The sequence below is a fragment of the Triticum aestivum genome, chromosome 4D (genome assembly GCF_018294505.1).
Source record: "Triticum aestivum cultivar Chinese Spring chromosome 4D, IWGSC CS RefSeq v2.1, whole genome shotgun sequence".
In the NCBI taxonomy this organism is placed as follows: Eukaryota; Viridiplantae; Streptophyta; class Magnoliopsida; order Poales; family Poaceae; genus Triticum; species Triticum aestivum.
The window spans coordinates 109,730,215-109,750,502 of record NC_057805.1 but is presented as its reverse complement, the minus strand read 5'-3'; positions in this window follow the sequence as shown (position 1 = coordinate 109,750,502).

Here is a 20,288-nt window from a genome sequence, read left to right as displayed (position 1 = left end):
CTGAGATTTTCCCCGAAGAGAAAGGGTGAAGCAATATAGTAGCGGATTGTATTTTTCTCAATGAGAACCAAGGTTATCGAACCAATATGAGAACCACACAAATGCCTAGTGAACAGTACCTACACACAAGAGAAAAACTTGCACCCAATGCGAGCAAGAGGGTTGTCAATCCCCTTGAACTCTTACTTGCAAAGATTAAATTCGGTAATGACAGATAGATAAATTGCAAAGTAAAATGAAAGAAAGATAATTGAATCAACGTATTATTGGTTTTTGTAATATGATTTAAATAGACCCCGGGGCCATAGTTTTCAATAGAGTCTTCTCTTCATGAAAATAGCATACGGTGGGTAGACGAATTACTATTGATCAATTGATAGAAAAGCACATAGTTATGATGATATTCATGGCAATGATCATGTATATAGGCATTACGTCTGCGACAAGTAGACCGAAGCGATTCTGCATCTACTACCATTACTCCACCAATCGATCGCTATCCGGCATATGCATCCATGGTATTAAGTTCATGACAAATAGAGTAACACTTTAAGCAAGATGACATAATGTAGACAGAATAAAACAAAGCAATATGATTAAACCCCGTTGTTTTACCCTTAGTGGCAACAATACAAATACGTGCCTCGCTACCCCTGCTGTCACTGGGTGAGGACACCACAAGATTGAACCCATTACAAAGAACCTCCCCCACTGAAGACAAATCAATCTAGTTGGCCAAACCAAATGACATATTAGAGAGAAATACAAAACTATAGTAATCATGCATAGTAAAGTTCAGAAAAGACTCAGTTACTTTAAATGAATATTTCAATCATAAACCCATAATTCATCGGATCCCAACAAACACACCATAAAAGAAGATTACATCGGATCGATCTCTGAGGAGAATATTGTATTGAAGATCAAAGAGAGAGAGAGATAGGAGAAGCCATCTAGCTAATCACTATGGACCCGTAGGTCTGTGGTGAACTACTCACACATCATTGGTGGTGCAGCAAGGTTGATGTAGAAGCCCCCCGTGATCGACTCCCCCTCCGGTAGAGTACCGGAAAAGGCCTCCAGATGGGATCATTGAAGAACAGAAGCTTGCGGCGGCGGAAAAATTATTTCTGGTGGCTCTGTGTTGGTTTTGCGATTTATGGGAATTTATAGGCTTGGGATTAGGTCAAACGGAGCTGCGTGGGACCCACAAGCTCAGCTGGCGCCCCCTGGGTGTTCGCTACGTGAGCTTGTGGCTCTCCCGTTGTCGTGGTTTTGTCATGGCAGATGTCCGCGTGAAAGGACTTGTTCGTGAGGCCATCGCCACAAGGTGATAGCTTGAACGGGGTTGATCGGAATCGAAAGACAAGAGTATACTCAGGTTCGGCCCCTCACGGTGGAGGTAAAAGCCTACTCCTGCTTCATTGGTATTGATGGCCTACTACCTATACAACACTGCCACGTAAGCAATTTCATAGTAGTACTAGGTCACAACATTTTGTTACCAAATCCAGTATGCATTTTCAGAAACAAGAAGATATTCGTTGAAGATATATCCATGAAAAATGCCAGAGATCATAGGCATTACCATAGCCATAGTTTCGTATTTCCTCTCATTTGGCTGAGCTATTCTACAGAATTTCATCACATCACATCATATCCCCTTTTCTCGAACAAGGCCACTATTTTTCACTCTTAATGTCATGTCAACAAGATACAAGCAATGCTAGTTTGGGATTAGATTGGCCGACTTTGAGTGACTAAGGGCGTGTTCTATTCGGCTTCTAACTCCATCAACTTCACAGATGTTTTTGAACCAAGCACTTAGGGCCTGTTCTAAATCTCTCGAGTTGCAAACTTCACAATTTCTCAGAGGGGAGCAAGCCAGAATGCTTTACCTCCAAGAAGCTAAACTCTACAGCTCCAAACACTACTGCAGGATGCTGCTAACGCGATACTATGATCAAAGACCCTTTGACGAAACTGTGTGCGATGCATTAATCGCAAACGGTGATGTAAAAAACCCGTCAAAAAATATGCAAAATGTTTGCGATGAAGGATACATCAAACACGATTCAGATTTTAGTTGCATGTGCGATGCTGGGCATATGGTTCAGTTCAATTAACTATTTGTGATGAGGCAGAACAAAAAAAATGGGAAACCAGATGAAAGTGTGTGCGATATAGGGCATACAGTTCACTCGGATGAACTGTTTGTGATGAGGCGGAACAACAGAAACGAGCAGCCAAATTAAGGTGTGTGTCATATACGGCATACAGTTCTCTCGGATGAACTATTTGTGATTGGGCAACACAAAAAAAATGGTCAGCTAGATCAAGATGTGTGCGATATACGGCATACGGTTCATCGCGATAAACTGTTTGTGTTGAGCCAAGAGAACAGAAACGTTTCACATAAACAAGATGTGTGTAATACGCGGCAAACATCCAATTACATAGGTGGCTAGTACACACATGACATTTTCACACACCAAAATAAACTATTACATGCATAATTAACTACTCCCTCCGCTCCTAAATATTTGTCTTTTTAGAGATTTCAAATGAACTACCACATACGGATGTATATTGACATATTTTAGAGTGTAGATTCACTCATTTTGTTCCGTATATAGTCACTTGTTGAAATCTCTAGAAAACAAGTATTTAGGAACGGAGGGAGTAGGATAAACGATCATTTGATCATCATCTACTTCTTGTGCTAGCTCGATATTCCTTCTATGCTAAGTTTCCATTAATTGATGGCGTTTTATGAACATGCCACCGTTTCCCGCCATTTCCTCACCGGTTTCCCGCCATCCAGCGATATTGCGCATAAACCTAGGCGGCGCGCGACGCACGGAGGCAACAAGCGCAGCCTGTAGCACATCCACCTTTTCCAAGCATGCCAACCCACCAAAGCGCCGCCTCTGCCATCAACCTCATTGACGAGGAAAACGAGAAGGCGCCACGGCCCGTCGAGGCCGAAGCGCTCCCCGGCAACACGGTGGACGACGCCGTGATGCTCGTCATCACTAGGGTTGAGCAGACCCTTGGCGCATGGCGCTTCAGCACCGCGGATTAAGATAGGCATGTCAGCGCCGAGAGGCTGCAGCTCGCCGCACAACATGATCGATGGCGCGCCGCAGAGCAAGCTAGGCGTGTCCCCGCCGATAGACTGCGGCTCGCCACACGGCGAGACCGCCGGAGCGCCGCAGAGCGAGAGGCATGGCGCGCCGCACAGCAAGAGCGGATCCATCGATGCTTGCCTGCTATTGACATGGCGTCGCAGCTAGGTACACGTCCCGTCAGTACCCACATTCCTCGCCAGGAGTGGGCAGAGGCCCTCTGCGCCGTACTTGCACCAGAGGCCGGCCGCGCCATACTTGCACCGGACGCCCGCCGCGTCGTTCGCATGGGTCGTGTCGTTCGCCTTGTCCGCGGCCCGCTCGATGCCAACGCGCTGGTCGCTAGGCTTGACCGCCTCCTTGGCCTAGGTGTCTACCTGGGCACAGTAGAGGAACATGGCCGTCGCATGCTCGAGTTGGTGATCTTCGATGAAATAGCCAACTTGGTCGAGATCGCGTTCTAGATGTACCGTCAGCGTGTCGACCGCTTGGACGAACGCCTGCAGGATTTTAGGCAGAGCCAAGAGCTACCGTAGGCAAGGGCTGCTGGTCATGGTCTCATGGACGCGTTTTATTTTGTTGAGTCGTTTCGACGTGAATCGCTATGTATTCACAGCAATCATAATATTGCTCTATTTTTTGCTCTGTTTCAATGTGTGTACTTTGTTTTCCGTTCTTATATGTTCTGTTTCAATGTGTGTATATATGCTTTCCATTCTGTATATGTGGATGATAACAACTAGATACAAATTAGTATAAAAAACAGATATAAAATGGAATTCATAATCTATATGAATTGTTCATTAGTTCATGACATAATATATATAATATCATAATATATACGTGATGATACTTAACCACTAGGTACAATGCATAAAATTGAAAACGAACAATACTAAAACTAATAATCCCTCCTGGGGGCAGTATTCCGGCAGCCCCTTGCCGGCATCTCCCTGGTGCGCAGGTGTCTTCCCAGCGCGAAGGCAGTACTCTGAATCCTCCGCCTCATAGCGCTTGACGTACCGATCTGCCTCTTGCTGGCGGACGAGCGTGAACGATCTTGCCATTTCGTTGGGTGCTCACCGAAGCTCCTCGTCGGTGGCATGCTGGAGCTTATCGACCCACCTCCATGTAGCAATGAGGCGCGTAGCGCCTTTGACCTTCCCTGTGATGTACCCGTCTTCGTACACCTCCTCCGCACGATGACGCGCCCGCCCCCAAAGCTCAACCGCCTCCTTTTTCCAAGCGGCATCACGGGCTTCACAGGCCGCCTGGTACCTGGCTTCCTCCTCGCCATCTCCTTCTTGAACGCCACTTGCCTGGCTTTCTCAGCCGGCGGCAGCGACTTCCACAGACAATGATTTTATTGGCCCAAAACCACTCCAAAGTTGGGGGGGTCCGGTGCAACCTCGTCCGGTGGCGCATAGGGGTCCTCCTCATCGTTGCTCTTCGACTGAGCATCCTCGGGGGACGGCGCCTCCTCGTCGGCGCGTGGGCAGATCGGCGGCACCATGGCCAAGATTTGAGAGAGAGAGAGAGAGAGAAGGATGTAGATGAGAATGCAGGCGGGACGACGTGAGCAAGGTAGTATTTATTGGTGAAGGAAATATGCCCTAGAGGCAATAATAAAGTTGTTATTTATATTTCCTTATATCATGATAAATGTTTATTATTCATGCTAGAATTGTATTAACCGGAAACTTAGTACATGTGTGAATATATAGACAAACAGAGTGTCACTAGTATGCCTCTACTTGACTAGCTCGTTAATCAGAGATGGTTAAGTTTCCTAGCCATGGAGAAAGAGTTGTCATTTGATAAACGGGATCACATCATTAGAGAATGATGTGATTGACTTGACCCATCCGTTAGCTTAGCACGATGATCGTTTAGTTTGTTGCTATTGCTTTCTTCATAACTTATACATGTTCCTATGACTATGAGATTATGCAACTCCCGAATACCGAAGGAACACTTAGTGTGCTATCAAACATCACAACGTAACTGGGTGACTATAAAGATGCTCTACAGGTGTCTCCGATGGTGTTTGTTGAGTTGGCACAGATCGAGATTAGGATTTGTCACTCCGATTGTCGGAGAGGTATCTCTGGGCCCTCTCGATAATGCACATCACTATAAGCCTTGCGAGCATTATAACTAATGAGTTAGATATGGGATGATGCATTATGGAATGAGTAAAGAGACTTGCCGGTAACGAGATTGAACTAGGTATTGAGATACCGACGATCGAATCTCGGGCAAGTAACATACCGATGACAAAGGGAACAACGTATGTTATTATGCGGTTTGACTGATAAAAGATCTTCGTAGAATATGTAGGAACCAATATGAGCATCCAGGTTCCGCTATTGGTTATTGACCGGAGATGAGTCTCGGTCATGTCTACATAGTTCTCGAACCCGTAGGGTCCGCACGCTTAACGTTCGGTGATGATCGGTATTACGAGTTTATGTGTTTTGATGTACCGAAGGTAGTTCGGAGTCCCAGATATGACCACGGACATGACGGGGAGTCTTGAAACGGTCGAGACATAAAGATTGATATATTGGATGACTATGTTTGGACATCGGAATGGTTTCGAGTGAGTTCGGGCATATACCGGAGTACCGGGGGGTTACCGGAACCCCCCGGGGAGTATATGGGCCCTAATGGGCTTTAGCGGAGAGAGAGAGGTGCAGCTAGGGAAGGCCGCGCGCCCCCTCCCCCTCTGGTCCGAATTGGACTAGGAAGGGGGCGGCGCCCCCCTTTCCTTCCTCCCTCTCTCCCCCTTCCTTCTCTCCTAGTCCAACTAGCGAAGGGGGGGATCCTACTCCCGGTGGGAGTAGGACTCCTCCAGGGCGCGCCATAGAGGGCCGTCCCTCCCCCCTCCTCCACTTCTTTATATACGGGGGAGGAGGGCACCCCATAGACACACAAGTTGATCATTGATCTCTTAGCCGTGTGCGGTGCCCCCTCCACCATAATCCACCTCGGTCATATCGTTGCAGTGCTTAGGCGAAGCCCTGCGCTGGTAGCTTCATCATCACCGTCATCACGCCGTCGTGATGATGAAGCTCTTCCTCGACACTCAGCTGGATCGAGAGTTCGTGGGACGTCACCGAGCCGAACGTGTGCAGATCGTGGAGGTGCCGTACTTTCGGTACTAGGATCGGTCGTATCGTGAAGAGGTACGACTACATCAACCACTTCTCATAACGCTTTCACTTACGGTCTACGAGGGTACGTGGACTACACTCTCCCCTCTTGTTGCTATGCATCACCATGATAGATGTTGTGTGTGTGTAGGATTTTTTTGAAATTACTGCATTCCCCAACAGTGGCATCCGAGCCAGGTCTATGCGTAGATGTTATATGCATGAGTAGAACACAAAGAGTTGTGGGCGATAATAGTCATACTGCTTATCAGCATGCCATACTTTGATTCGGCGGTTTTTTGGATGAAGCGGCTCAGACCGACATTACGCGTATGCTTACGCGAGACTGGTTCTACCGACGTGCTTCACACACAGGTGGCTAGTGGGTGTCTGTTTCTCCAACTTTAGTTGAATCGAGTGTGACTACGCCCGGTCCTTGTTGAAGGTTAAAACAACAAACTTGACAAAAAATCGTTGTGGTTTTGATGCGTAGGTAAGAACGGTTCTTGCTCAGCCCGTAGCAGCCATGTTAAACTTGCAACAACAAAGTAGAGGATGTCTAACTTGTTTTTGCAGGGCATGTTGTGATGTGATATGGTCAAGACATGATGCTAAATTTTATTGTAGGAGATGATCATGTTTTGTAACGCAGTTATCGGCAACTGGCAGGAGCCATATGGTTGTCGCTTTATGGTATGAAATGCAATCGCCATGTAATTGCTTTACTTTATCACTAAGCGGTAGCGATAGTCGTAGAAGCAATAGTTGGCGAGACGACAACGATGCTACGATGGAGATCAAGGTGTCGCGCCGGTGACGATGGTGATCATAAGGCTGCTTTGGAGATGGAGATCAAAGGCACAAGATGATGATGGCCATATCATATCACTTATATTGATTGCATGTGATGTTTATCCTTTATGCATCTTATTTTGCTTAGTTCGGCGGTAGCATTATAAGATGATCTCTCACTAAATTTCAAGGTATAAGTGTTCTCCTTGAGTATGCACCGTTGCGACAGTTCGTCGTGCCGAGACACCACGTGATGATCGCGTGTGATAAGCTCTACATTCACATACAACGGGTGCAAGCCAGTTTTGCACAGGCAGAATACTCGTGTTAAACTTGATGAGCCTAGCATATGCAGATATGGCCTCGGAACACTGAGACCGAAAGGTCGAGCGTGAATCATATAGTAGATATGATCAACATAGTGATGTTCACCATTGAAAACTACTCCATCTCACGTGATGATCGGACATGGTTTAGTTGATATGGATCACGTGATCACTTAGATGATTAGAGGGATGTCTGTCTAAGTGGGAGTTCTTAAGTAGTATGATTAATTGAACTTTAATTTATCATGAACTTAGTCTTGATAGTATTTTGCATGTCTATGTTGTTGTAGATAGATGGCCCGTGTTGTTGTTCCGTTGAATTTTAATGCGTTCCTAGAGAAAGCTAAGTTGAAAGATGATGGTAGCAACTACACGGACTGGGTCCGTAACTTGAGGATTATCCTCATTGCTGCACAGAAGAATTACGTCCTGAAAGCACCGCTAGGTGCCAAACCCGCTGCAGGAGCAATGCCAGATGTTGTGAACACCTGGCAGAGCAAAGCTGATGACTACTCGATAGTTCAGTGTGCCATGCTTTACGGCTTAGAACCGGGACTTCAACGACGTTTTGAACGTCATGGAGCATATGAGATGTTCCAGGAGTTGAAGTTAATATTTCAAGCAAATGCCCGGATTGAGAGATATGAAGTCTCCAACAAGTTCTACAGCTGTAAAATGGAGGAGAATAGTTCTGTCAATGAGCACATACTCAGAATGTCTGGGTACCACAATCACTTGACTCAGCTGGGAGTTAATCTTCCAGTTGATAGTGTCATTGACAGAGTTCTTCAATCACTGCCACCAAGCTACAAGAGCTTTGTGATGAACTATCATATGCAAGGGATGGATAAGATGATTCCCGAGCTCTTCGTAATGCTAAAAGCTACGAAGGTAGAAATCAAGAAGGAGCATCAAGTGTTGATGGTCAACAAGACCACCAGTTTCAGGAAAAAGGGTAAAGGGAATAAGGGGAACTTCAAGAAGAACGGCAAGCAAGTTGCTGCTCAAGTGAAGAAGCCCAAGTTTGGACCTAAACCTGAGACTGAGTGCTTCTACTACAAAGGGACTGGTCACTGGAAGCGGAACTTCCCCAAGTATTTGGCGGAGAAGAAGGATGGCAAAGTGAAAGGTATATGTGATATACATGTTATTGATGTGTACCTTACTAATGCTCGCAGTAGCGCCTGAGTATTTGATACTGGTTCTGTTGCTAATCTTTGCAACTCGAAACAGGGGCTACAGATTAAGCGAAGATTGGCTAAGGACGAGGTGACAATGCGCGTGGGAAATGGTTCCAAAGTCGATGTGATCGCCGTCGGCACGCTACCTCTACATCTACCTTCGGGATTAGTTTTAGACCTGAATAATTGTTATTTGGTGCCAGCGTTAAGCATGAACATTATATCTGGATCTTGTTTGATGCGAGACGGTTCTTCATTTAAATCAGAGAATAGTGGTTGTTCTATTTATATGAATAATATCTTTTATGGTCATGCACCCTTGATGAGTGGTCTATTTTTACTAAATCTTGATAGTAGTGATACACATATTCATAGTATTGAAGCCAAAAGATATAAGTTTAATAATGATAGTGCAACTTATTTGTGGCAGTGCCATTTAGGTCATATTGGTGTAAAGCGCATGAAGAAACTCCATTCTGATGGGCTTTTGGAATCACTTGATTATGAATCACTTGATGCTTGCGAACCATGCCTCATGGGCAAGATGACTAAGACTCCGTTCTCTGGAACAATGGAGCGAGCAACGGACTTATTGGAAATAATACATACTGATGTATGCGGTCCGATGAGTGTTGATGCTCGCGGCGGGTATCATTATTTTCTTACCTTCACAGATGATTTGAGCAGATATGGGTATATCTACTTGATGAAACATAAGTCTGAAACATTTGAAAAGTTCAAAGAATTTCATAGTGAAGTGGAAAATCATCGTAACAAGAAAATAAAGTTTCTACGATCTGATCGTGGAGGAGAATATTTGAGTTACGAGTTTGGTCTTCATTTGAAACAATGCGGAATAGTTTCGCAACTCACGCCACCCGGAACACCATAGCGTAATGGTGCATCCGAACGTCGTAATCGTACTTTATTGGATATGGTGCGATCTATGATGTCTCTCAGTGATTTACCACTATCGTTTTGGGGTTATGCTTTAGAGACGGTTGCATTCACGTTAAATAGGGCACCATCTAAATCCGTTGAGACGACACCTTATGAACTGTGGTTTGGCAAGAAACCCAAGTTGTCGTTTCTTAAAGTTTGGGGCTGCGATGCTTATGTGAAAAAGCTTCAACCTGATAAGCTCGAACTCAAATCGGAGAAATGTGTCTTCATAGGATACCCAAAGGAGACTGTTGGGTACACCTTCTATCACAGATCCGAAGGCAAGATATTTGTTGCTAAGAATGGATCCTTTCTAGAGAAGGAGCTTCTCTCGAAAGAAGTGAGTGGGAGGAAAGTAGAACTCGACGAGGTAATTGTACCTACTCCCTTATTGGAAAGTAGTTCATCACAGAAATCAGTTCCATTGATTCTTGCACCAGTAAGTGAGGAAGCTAATGATGATGATCATGAAACTTCTGATCAAGTTACTACCGAACCTCGTAGGTCAACCAGAGTAAGATCCGCACCAGAGTGGTATGATAATCCTGTTCTGGGAGTCATGTTACTTGACCATGACGAACCTACGAACTATGAGGAAGCGATGATGAGTCCGGATTCCGCAAAATGGCTTGAGGCCATGAAATCTGAGATGGGATCCATGTATGAGAACAAAGTGTGGACATTGGTTGACTTGCCCGTTGATCGGCAAGCCCTAGAGAATAAATGAATCTTTAAGAAGAAGACTGACACTGACGGTGATGTTACTGTCTACAAAGCTCGACTTGTTGCGAAAGGTTTTTGACAAGTTCAAGGAGTTGACTATGATGAGACCTTCTCACCCGTAGCGATGCTTAAGTCTGTTCGAATCATGTTCGCAATTGCCGCATTTTATGATTATGAAATTTGGCAAATGGATGTCAAAACTGCATTCCTTAATGGATATCTTAAAGAAGAGTTGTATATGATGCAACCAGAAGGTTTTGTCGATCCAAAAGGTGCTAACAAAGTGTGCAAGCTCCAGCGATCCATTTATTTACTGGTGCAAGCCTCTCGGAGTTGGAATATATGCTTTGATAGTGTGATCAAAGCATTTGGATTTATACAGACTTTTGGAGAAGCCTGTATTTACAAGAAAGTGAGTGGGAGCTCTGTAGCATTTCTGATATTATATATGGATCACATATTGTTGATCGGAAATGATATTGAATTTCTGAATAGCATAAAAGGATACTTGAATAAGTATTTTTCAATGAAAGACCTCGGTGAAGCTGCTTATATATTGGGCATCAAGATCTATAGAGATAGATCAATACGCTTAATTGGACTTTCACAAAGCACATACCTTGACAAAGTTTTGAAGGAGTTCAAAATGGATCAAGCAAAGAAAGGGTTCTTGCCTGTGTTACAAGGTGTAAAGTTGAGTCAGACTCAATGCCCGACCACTGCAGAAGATAGAGAGAAAATGAAAGTCATTCCCTATGCTTCAGCCATAGGTTCTATCATGTATGCAATGCTATGTACTAGACCTGATGTGTGCCTTGCTATTAGTTTAGCAGGGAGGTCAAAGTAATCCAGGAGTGGATCACTGGACAGCGGTCAAGAACATCCTGAAATACCTGAAAAGGACTAAGGATATGTTTCTCGTTTATGGCGGTGACAAATGATACATCTCCAACGTATCTATGATTTTTTATTGTTCCATGCTATTATATATTCTGTTTTGGATGTTTAATGGGCTTATTTATACATTTTTATATTATTTTTAGGACTAACCTATTAACCGGAGGCCCAGCCCAAATTGCTGTTTTTTTGCCTATTTCAGAGTTTCGTAGAAAAAGAATATCAAACGGAGTCCAAACGGAATGAAACCTTTGGGAACGTGATTTTTGGAACAAACGTGATCCAGAGGACTTGGAGTGGACGTCAAGTAACAGATGAGGAGGCCACGAGGTAGGGGGCGCGCCCTCCACCCTCGTGGGCCCCTCGTGGCTCCACTGACCTACTTCTTCCTCCTATATATACCTACGTACCCCCAAACCATCAGAGGCATCCACGAAAACCTAGTTCCACTGCCGCAACCTTCTGTACCCATGAGATCCCATCTTGGGGCCTTTTTGGCGTCCTGCCGGAGGGGGCATTGATCACGGAGGGCTTCTACATCAACACCATACCCTCTCCGATGATGTGTGAGTAGTTTACCTCAGACCTTCGGGTCCATAGTTATTAGCTAGATGGCTTCTTCTCTCTCTTTGGATCTCAATACAAAGTTCTCCTCGATTCCCTTGGAGATCTATTTGATGTAATCTTCTTTTGCGGTGTGTTTGTCGGGACCGATGAATTGTGGGTTTATGATCAAGATTATCTATGAACAATATTTGAATCTCCTCTGAATTCTTTTATGTATGATTGGTTATCTTTGCAAGTCTCTTCGAATTATCAGTTTGGTTTGGCCTACTAGATTGATCTTTCTTGCAATGGGAGAAGTGCTTAGCTTTGGGTTCAATCTTGCGGTGTCCTTTCCAAGTGACAGCAGGGGCAGCAAGGCACGTATTGTATTTTTGCCATCGAGGATAAAAAGATGGGGTTTATATCATATTGCATGAGTTTATCCCTCTACATCATGTCATCATACTTAAAGCATTACTCTGTTCTTATGAACTTAATACTCTAGATGCATGCTGGATAGCGGTCGATGTGTGGAGTAACAGTAGTAGATGTAGAATCGTTTCGGTCTACTTGTCACGGATGTGATGCCTATATACATGATCATACCTAGATATTCTCATAACTATGCTCAATTCTATCAATTGCTCGACAGTAATTTGTTCACCCACCGTAATACTTATGCTATTGAGAGAAGCCACTAGTGAAACCTATGGCCCCCGGGTCTATTTTCCATCATATTAATCTTCCAACACTTAGCTATTTCTATTGCCTTTTATTTTACTTTGCATCTTTATTTCTCTTTATCATAAAAACACCAAAAATATTATCTTACCATATCTATCAGATCTCACTCTCGTAAGTGACCGTGAAGGGATTGACAACCCCATTATCGCGTTGGTTGCGAGGTTCTTATTTGTTTGTGTAGGTGCGTGGTACTCAAGCATAGCCTCCTACTGGATTGATACCTTGGTTCTCAAAAACTGAGGGAAATACTTACGCTACTTTGCTGCATCACCCTTTCCTCTTCAAGGGAAAACCAACGCAGTGCTCAAGAGGTAGCAAGAAGGATTTCTGGCGCCGTTGCCGAGGAGTCTACGCAAAAGTCAACATACCAAGTACCCATCACAAACGCTTATCCCTCGCATTACATTATTTGCCATTTGCCTCTTGTTTTCCTCTCCCCCACTTCACCATTGCCGTTTTATTCGCCCTCTCTTTCCGTTTGCCTCTTTTTCGCCTTCTTTGTCGTCATGGCTAGTCCTTTATCTACTCCTCTATCTCCTGAGAATGAAGTTCTTAATTTTAAACAAAGGGAGGGAGAAAATCTAAAAGATGCTTGGTATAGAATTTGCAACGCTCAAAATAAATCTGCTAGAAAGCAATCTACTACCATTCTTCTCCACAATTTTTATGTAGGCGCCACCCCTTGGCATAGATATATTCTTGATACCATTACCGGAGGAAACTTCTTGGGTAGCCATACTTTTGATTCCTATAATGCTATGATAGATTTGTTTGGCTCACCACCTCTTTTGGTTAATGGAACTATTTTAACTTTGGAACATGTGATGCAACGGCTTGAAATTATTGAAAATAAAATTGCCACCGTAGAGTTGATTGAAAATTTGGATAAAAATATCCATAACCAAATTACCCAATACGAATCTATGGTAGGAGTTGCTCTTAAATTTTTTAAAGAAAAGGGTCCTATGGTTAATGAAAGGATAGATCAAGATTCCACTAGAATTGATAAAATTGAGGATATTATTACTAACCTAGGATCTGCCTTTTCTTCCGTAAAAAACACTTCTTCCATGCTAAGATTTCCAAGTTAATGTATGTTCCTAACGATAAGGGTGAAACTTCTAGCAAAGGGAAGGCGGACCTCAAATCTATAAGTGTTCATCCCGATTTTTTCGCTATCCTTAAGGAACCTTTTGCCACAAGATATTTCTTTGATTTCGTGCCTATAAGTTTGATTATTAATAAAAAGGAAGAAACTGCTAGGGGTGATAGGCGCCTTATTGAAGAATTTCCTACCAAAGATGGCAATACCTAGATCTATCCTTGCTTTTATGCCTAGCTAGGGGCGTTAAACGATAGCGCTTGTTGGGAGGCAACCCAATTTTATTTTTAGTTTTTTGCTTTTTGCTTCTGTTTAGGAATAAATATTTGATCTAGCCTCTGGTTAGATTTGTTTTTATGTTTTAATTAGTGTTTGTGCCAAGTTAAACCGATAGGATCTTCTTGGATGATAGTTATTTGATCCTGCTGAAAATTCCAGAAACTTTCTGTTCACAAAAACAATTGTTAAAAATCACCAGAACGTGATAAAATATTGATTCCAATTGCAGAATATCATTAAAAAAAAATTCTAGGTCGTCCTATTTTGGTAGAATTTTGGGGGTTCCAGAAGTTTGTGTTAGTTACAGATTACTACAGACTGTTCTGTTTTTTGACAGATTCTATCTTTTGTGTGTTGTTTGCTTATTTTGATGAATCTATGGCTAGTAAAATAGTTTATAAACCATAGAGAAGTTGGAATACAGTAGGTTTAACACCAATATAAATAAATAATGAGTTCAATACAGTACCTTGAAGTGGTGTTTTGTTTTCTTTCGCTAACGGAGCTCACGAGATTTTCTGTTAAGTTTTGTGTTGTGAAGTTTTCAAGTTTTGGGTAAAGATTTGATGGAGTATGGAACAAGGAGTGGCAAGAGCCTAAGCTTGGGGAAGCACATGGCACCCCAAGGTAATCCAAGGTTACCAAAAAGCCAAAGCTTGGGGATGCCCCGGAAGGTATCCCCTCTTTCGTCCTCATCCATCGGTAAATTTACTTGGAGCTATATTTTTATTCACCACATGATATGTGTTTTGCTTGGAGCGTCTTGTATGATTTGAGTCTTTATTTGTTAGTTTGCCACAATCATCCTTGCTGTACACACCTTTTGAGAGAGACACACATGATTCGGAATTTGTTAGAATACTCTATGTGTTTCACTTATATCTTTTAGAGCACGGCGGTGGTTATATTTTATAGAAATTATTGATCTCTCATGCTTCACTTATATTATTTTGAGAGTCTTAAACAACATGGTAATTTGCTTTAATCATGAAATTAATCTTCCTTATTGAGTTCATTAAATATCATGAGAAGTTAGATACTTGATAAGCGTTTTGAGATATAAAGGTGGTAATATTAGAGTGTGCTAGTTGAGTAATTGTGAAATTGAGAAATACTTGTGTTAAAGTTGGCAAGTCCCGTAGCATGCATGCATGGTAAAAGTTGTGTAACAATTTTGACACATAGGTGTTCTTTTATTGCTTTCCTTATGAGTGGCGGTCGGGGACGAGCGATGGTCTTTTCCTAGCAATCTATCCCTCTAGGGGCATGCGTAGTAGTACTTTGCTTCGAGGGATAATAAACTTTTGCAATAAGTATATGAGTTCTTTATGACTAATGTGAGTCCATGGATTATACGCACTCTCAACCTTCCACAATTTTCTAGCCTCTACGGTACCGCGCATTGCCCTTTCTCACATTGAGAGTTGGTGCAAACTTCGCCGGTGCATCCAAACCCCGTGATATGATACACTCTGTCACACATAAGCCTCCATATATCTTCCTCAAAACAGCCACCATACCTACCTATTATGGCATTTCCATAGCCATTCTGAGATATATTGCCATGCAACTTTCCACCGTTCCGTTTATTATGACACGTTTCATCATTGTCATATTGCTTTGCATGATCATGTAGTTGACATCGTATTTTGTGGCAAAGCCACTATTCATAATTTTTTCATACATGTCACTCTTTATTCATCGCATATCCCGGTACACCGCCGAAGGCATTCACATAGAGTCATATTTTGTTCTAAGTATTAAATTGTAGTTGTTGAGTTGTAAGTAATAAAAGTGTGATGATCATCATTATTAGAGCATTGTCCCATGTGAGAAAAGGATGATGGAGACTATGATTCCCCCACAAGTCGGGAGGAGATTCCGGACTAAATAAAAAAAAGAGGCCAAAGAAAAAAAGAAAGAAGGCCCAAAGAAAAAAAAATGAGAGAAAAAGAGAGAAGGGACAATGTTACTATCCTTTTCCACACTTGTGCTTCAAAGTAGCACTATGATTTTCATGATAGAGAGTCTCCTATGTTGTCACCTTCATATACTAGTGGGAATTTTTCATTATAGAACTTGGCTTGTATATTCCAATGATGGGCTTCCTCAAAATGCCCTAGGTCTTCGTGAGCAAGCGAGTTGGATGCACACCCACTTAGTTTCTTTTGTTGAGCTTTCATATATTGTTAGCTCTAGTGCATCCGTTGCATGGTGATGACCAACAAGTATAGGGGATCTATTGTAGTCCTTTCGATAAGTAAGAGTGTCGAACCCAACAAGGAGCAGAAGGAAATGATAAGCGGTTTTCTGCAAGGTATTCTCTGCAAGCACTGAAATTATAGGTAACAGATAGTTTTGTGTTAAGATAATTTGTAATGGGTAACAAGTAACAAAAGTAAATAAAGTGCAGCAAGATGGCCCAATCCTTTTTGTAGCAAAGGATAAGCCTGGACAAACTCTTATATAGAGAAAAGCGCTCCCGAGGACACATGGGAATTATCGTCAAGCTAGTTTTCATCACATTCATATGATTCGCATTTGGTACTTTGATAAGTTGATATGTGGGTGGACCGGTGCTTGGGTGCTGCCCTTACTTGGACAATCATCCCACTTATGATTAACTCCTATTGCAAGCATCCGCAACTACAAAAGAAGTATTAAGGTAAACCTAACCATAACATGAAACATATGGATCCAAATCAACCCCTTACGAAGCAACGCATAAACTAGGGTTTAAGCTTCTGTCACTCTAGCAACCCATCATCTACTTATTACTTCCCGATGCCTTCCTCTAGGCCCAAATAATGGTGAAGTGTCATGTAGTCGACGTTCAATGACGCCACTAGAGGAGAGACAACATACATCTCATCAAAATATCGAACGAATACCAAATTCACATGACTACTAATAGCAAGACTTCTCCCATGTCCTCAGGAACAAACATAACTACTCACAAAGCATATTCATGTTCATAATCAGAGGAGTATTAATATGCATATAGGATCTGAACATATGATCTTCCACCAAATAAACCAACTAACATCAACTACAAGGAGTAATCAACACTACTAGCAACCTACAGGTACCAATCTCAGACTTAGAGACAAGAATTGGATACAAGAGATGAACTAGGGTTTGAGAGGAGATGGTGCTGGTGAAGATGTTGATGGAGATTGGCCCCCTCCCAATGAGAGGAGCGTTGGTGATGACGAAGGCGATGATTTCCCCCTCCCAGAGGGAAGTGTCCCTGGCAGAATAGCTCCGCCACAGCCCTAGATTGGTTCCGCCTCGTGGCGGCGGAGTCTCGTCCCGAAAGCTTGCTTATGATTTTTCCTCGGACGAAAGACTTCATATAGTAGAAGATGGGCACCGGAGAGCCAACAGGGGGCCCACGAGGCAGGGGGCGCGCCCAGGGGGGTAGGGCACGGCCCCCACCCTCGTGACCAGGGTGTGGGCCCCTCTGGTGTCTTCTTCGCTCAGTATTTTTTATTATTTCCAAAAATAACTTTCGTGGAGTTTCAGGACTTTTGGAGTTGTGCAGAATAGGTCTCTAATATTTGCTCCTTTTCCAGCCCAGAATTCCAGCTGCCGGCATTCTCCCTCTTCATGTAAACCTTGTAAAATAAGAGAGAATAGGCATAAGTATTGTGACATAATGTGTAATAACAGCCCATAATACAATAAATATCAATATAAAAGCATGATGCAAAATGGACGTATCACATGGCAATCCCTAATCCTCTCATTGACATCAATTGATGGGCATCTCCATAGCCTATTGATTAGCCGCGTCAATGTGAGACTTTCTACCCTGTCTTCTCTCATAACCCCCATCATTATACTTTACTCCACACATAGTGCTATATCCATGGCTTACGCTCATGTATTGCGTAAGAGTTGAAAAGGCTAAAGCGCGTTAAAAGTATGAACCAATTGCTCGGCTTGTCATCGGGGTTATGCATGATGAGAAAGTTTGTGTGAGAATATTGAAACATAGCCTAACTATATGACTTTGTAGGGATAAGCTTTCTTTGGCTATGTTATTTTGATAAGACATAATTGCTTGGTTAGCATGTTCGAAGTATTATTGTTTTTATGTGAATATTAAACTTTTATCTTGAATCTTTCGGAGCTAAATATTCATGCCACAATAAAATATTTACATTAAGAAGTATGCCAAGAAGCATTCCACATCAAAAATTCTGTTTTTATCATTTACCTACTCGAGGACGAGCAGGAATTAAGCTTGGGGATGCTTGATACATCTCCAATGTATCTATAATTTTTGATTGTTCCATGCTTTTATATATTCTGTTTTGGATGTTTAATGGGCTTATTTATACACTTATATATTATTTTTGGGACTAACCAATTAACCGGAGGCCCAGCCCAAATTGCTATTTTTGCCTATTTCAGAGTTTCGCAGAAAAAGAATATCAAACGGAGTCCAAACGGAATGAAACCTTCGGGAACGTGATTTTTGGAACAAACGTGATCCAGAGGACTTCGAGTGGATGTCAAGTAACAGTCGAGGAGGCCACGAGGTAAGGGGGCGCGCCCTCCACCCTCATGGGCCCCTCGTGGCTCCATCGACCTACTTCTTCCTCCTATATATACCTACGTACCCCCAAACCATCAGAGACGTCCACGAAAACCTAGTTCCACCGCCGCAACCTTCTGTACCCGTGAGATCCCATCTTGGGGCCTTTTCCGGCGTCCTGCCGGAGGGGGCATTGATCATGGAGGGCTTCTACATCAACACCATAGCCTCTCCGATGATGTGTGAGTAGTTTACCTCAGACCTTCGGGTCCATAGTTATTAGCTAGATGGCTTCTTCTCTCTCTTTGGATCTCAATACAAAGTTCTCCTCGATTCCCTTGGAGATCTATTTGATGTAATCTTCTTTTGCGGTGTGTTTGTCGGGACCGATGAATTGTGGGTTTATGATCAAGATTATCTATGAACAATATTTGAATCTCCTCTGAATTCTTTTATGTATGATTAGTTATCTTTGCAAGTCTCTTCGAATTATCAGTTTGGTTTAGCCTACTAGATTGATCTTTCTTGCAATGGGAGAAGTGCTTAGCTTTGGGTTCAATCTTGCGGTGTCCTTTCATAGTGACAGCAGGGGCAGCAAGGCACGTATTGTATTGTTGCCATCGAGGATAAAAAGATGGGGTTTATATCATATTGCATGAGTTTATCCCTCTACATCATGTCATCATACTTAAAGCATCACTCTGTTCTTATGAACTTAATACTCTAGATGCATGCTGGATAGCGGTCGATGTGTGGAGTAATAGTAGTAGATGCAGAATCGTTTCGGTCTACTTGTCACGGACGTGATGCCTATATAAATGATCATACCTAGATATTCTCATAACTATGCTCAATTCTATCAATTGCTCGACAGTAATTTGTTCACCCACCGTAATACTTATGCTCTTGAGAGAAGCTACTAGTGAAACCTATGGCTCCCGGGTCTATTTTCCATCATATTAATCTTCCAACACTTAGCTATTTCTATTGCCTTTTATTTTACTTTGCATCTTTATTTCTCTTTATACTAAAAACACCAAAAACATTATCTTATCATATCTATCAGATCTCACTCTCATAAGTGATCGTGAAGGGATTGACAACCCCTTTATCGCGTTGGTTGCGAGGTTCTTATTTGTTTGTGTAGGTGCGTGGTACTCGAGCGTAGCCTCCTACTGGATTGATACCTTGGTTCTCAAAAACTAAGGAAATACTTACGCTACTTTGCTGCATCACCCTTTCCTCTTCAAGGGAAAACCAACGCAGTGCTCAAGAGGTAGCAACAAAGAGCTCGCCGTAAACGGTTACGTCGATGCAAGCTTTGACACTGATTCAGATGACTCAAGTCACAAACTGGATACGTGTTTTTGTTAAATGGTGGAGCTGTCAGTTGGCAGTTCGAAGCAGAGCATCGTGGCGGGATCTACGTGTGAAGCGGAATACATAGCTGCTTCGGAAGCAACAAATGAAGGAGTCTGGATGAAGGAGTTCATATCCGATCTAGGTGTCATACCTAGTGCATCGAGTCCAATGAAAATCTTCTGTGACAATACTGGTGCAATTGTCTTGGCAAAGGAATCCAGATTTCACAAGAGAACCAAGCACATCAAGAGACGCTTAATTCCATCCGCGACCAAGTCAAGGAGGGAGACATAGAGATATGCAAAGTACATACAGATCTGAATGTTGTTGACCCGTTGACTAAGCCTCTCTCACGAGCAAAACATGATCAGCACCAAGACTCCATGGGTGTTAGATTATTGACTCTAGTGCAAGTGGGAGACTCAAGGAAATATGCCCTAGAGGCAATAATAAAGTTGCTATTTATATTTCCTTATATCCTCATAAATGTTTATTATTCATGCTAGAATTGTATTAACCAGAAACTTAGTACATGTGTGAATATATAGACAAACAGAGTGTCACTAGT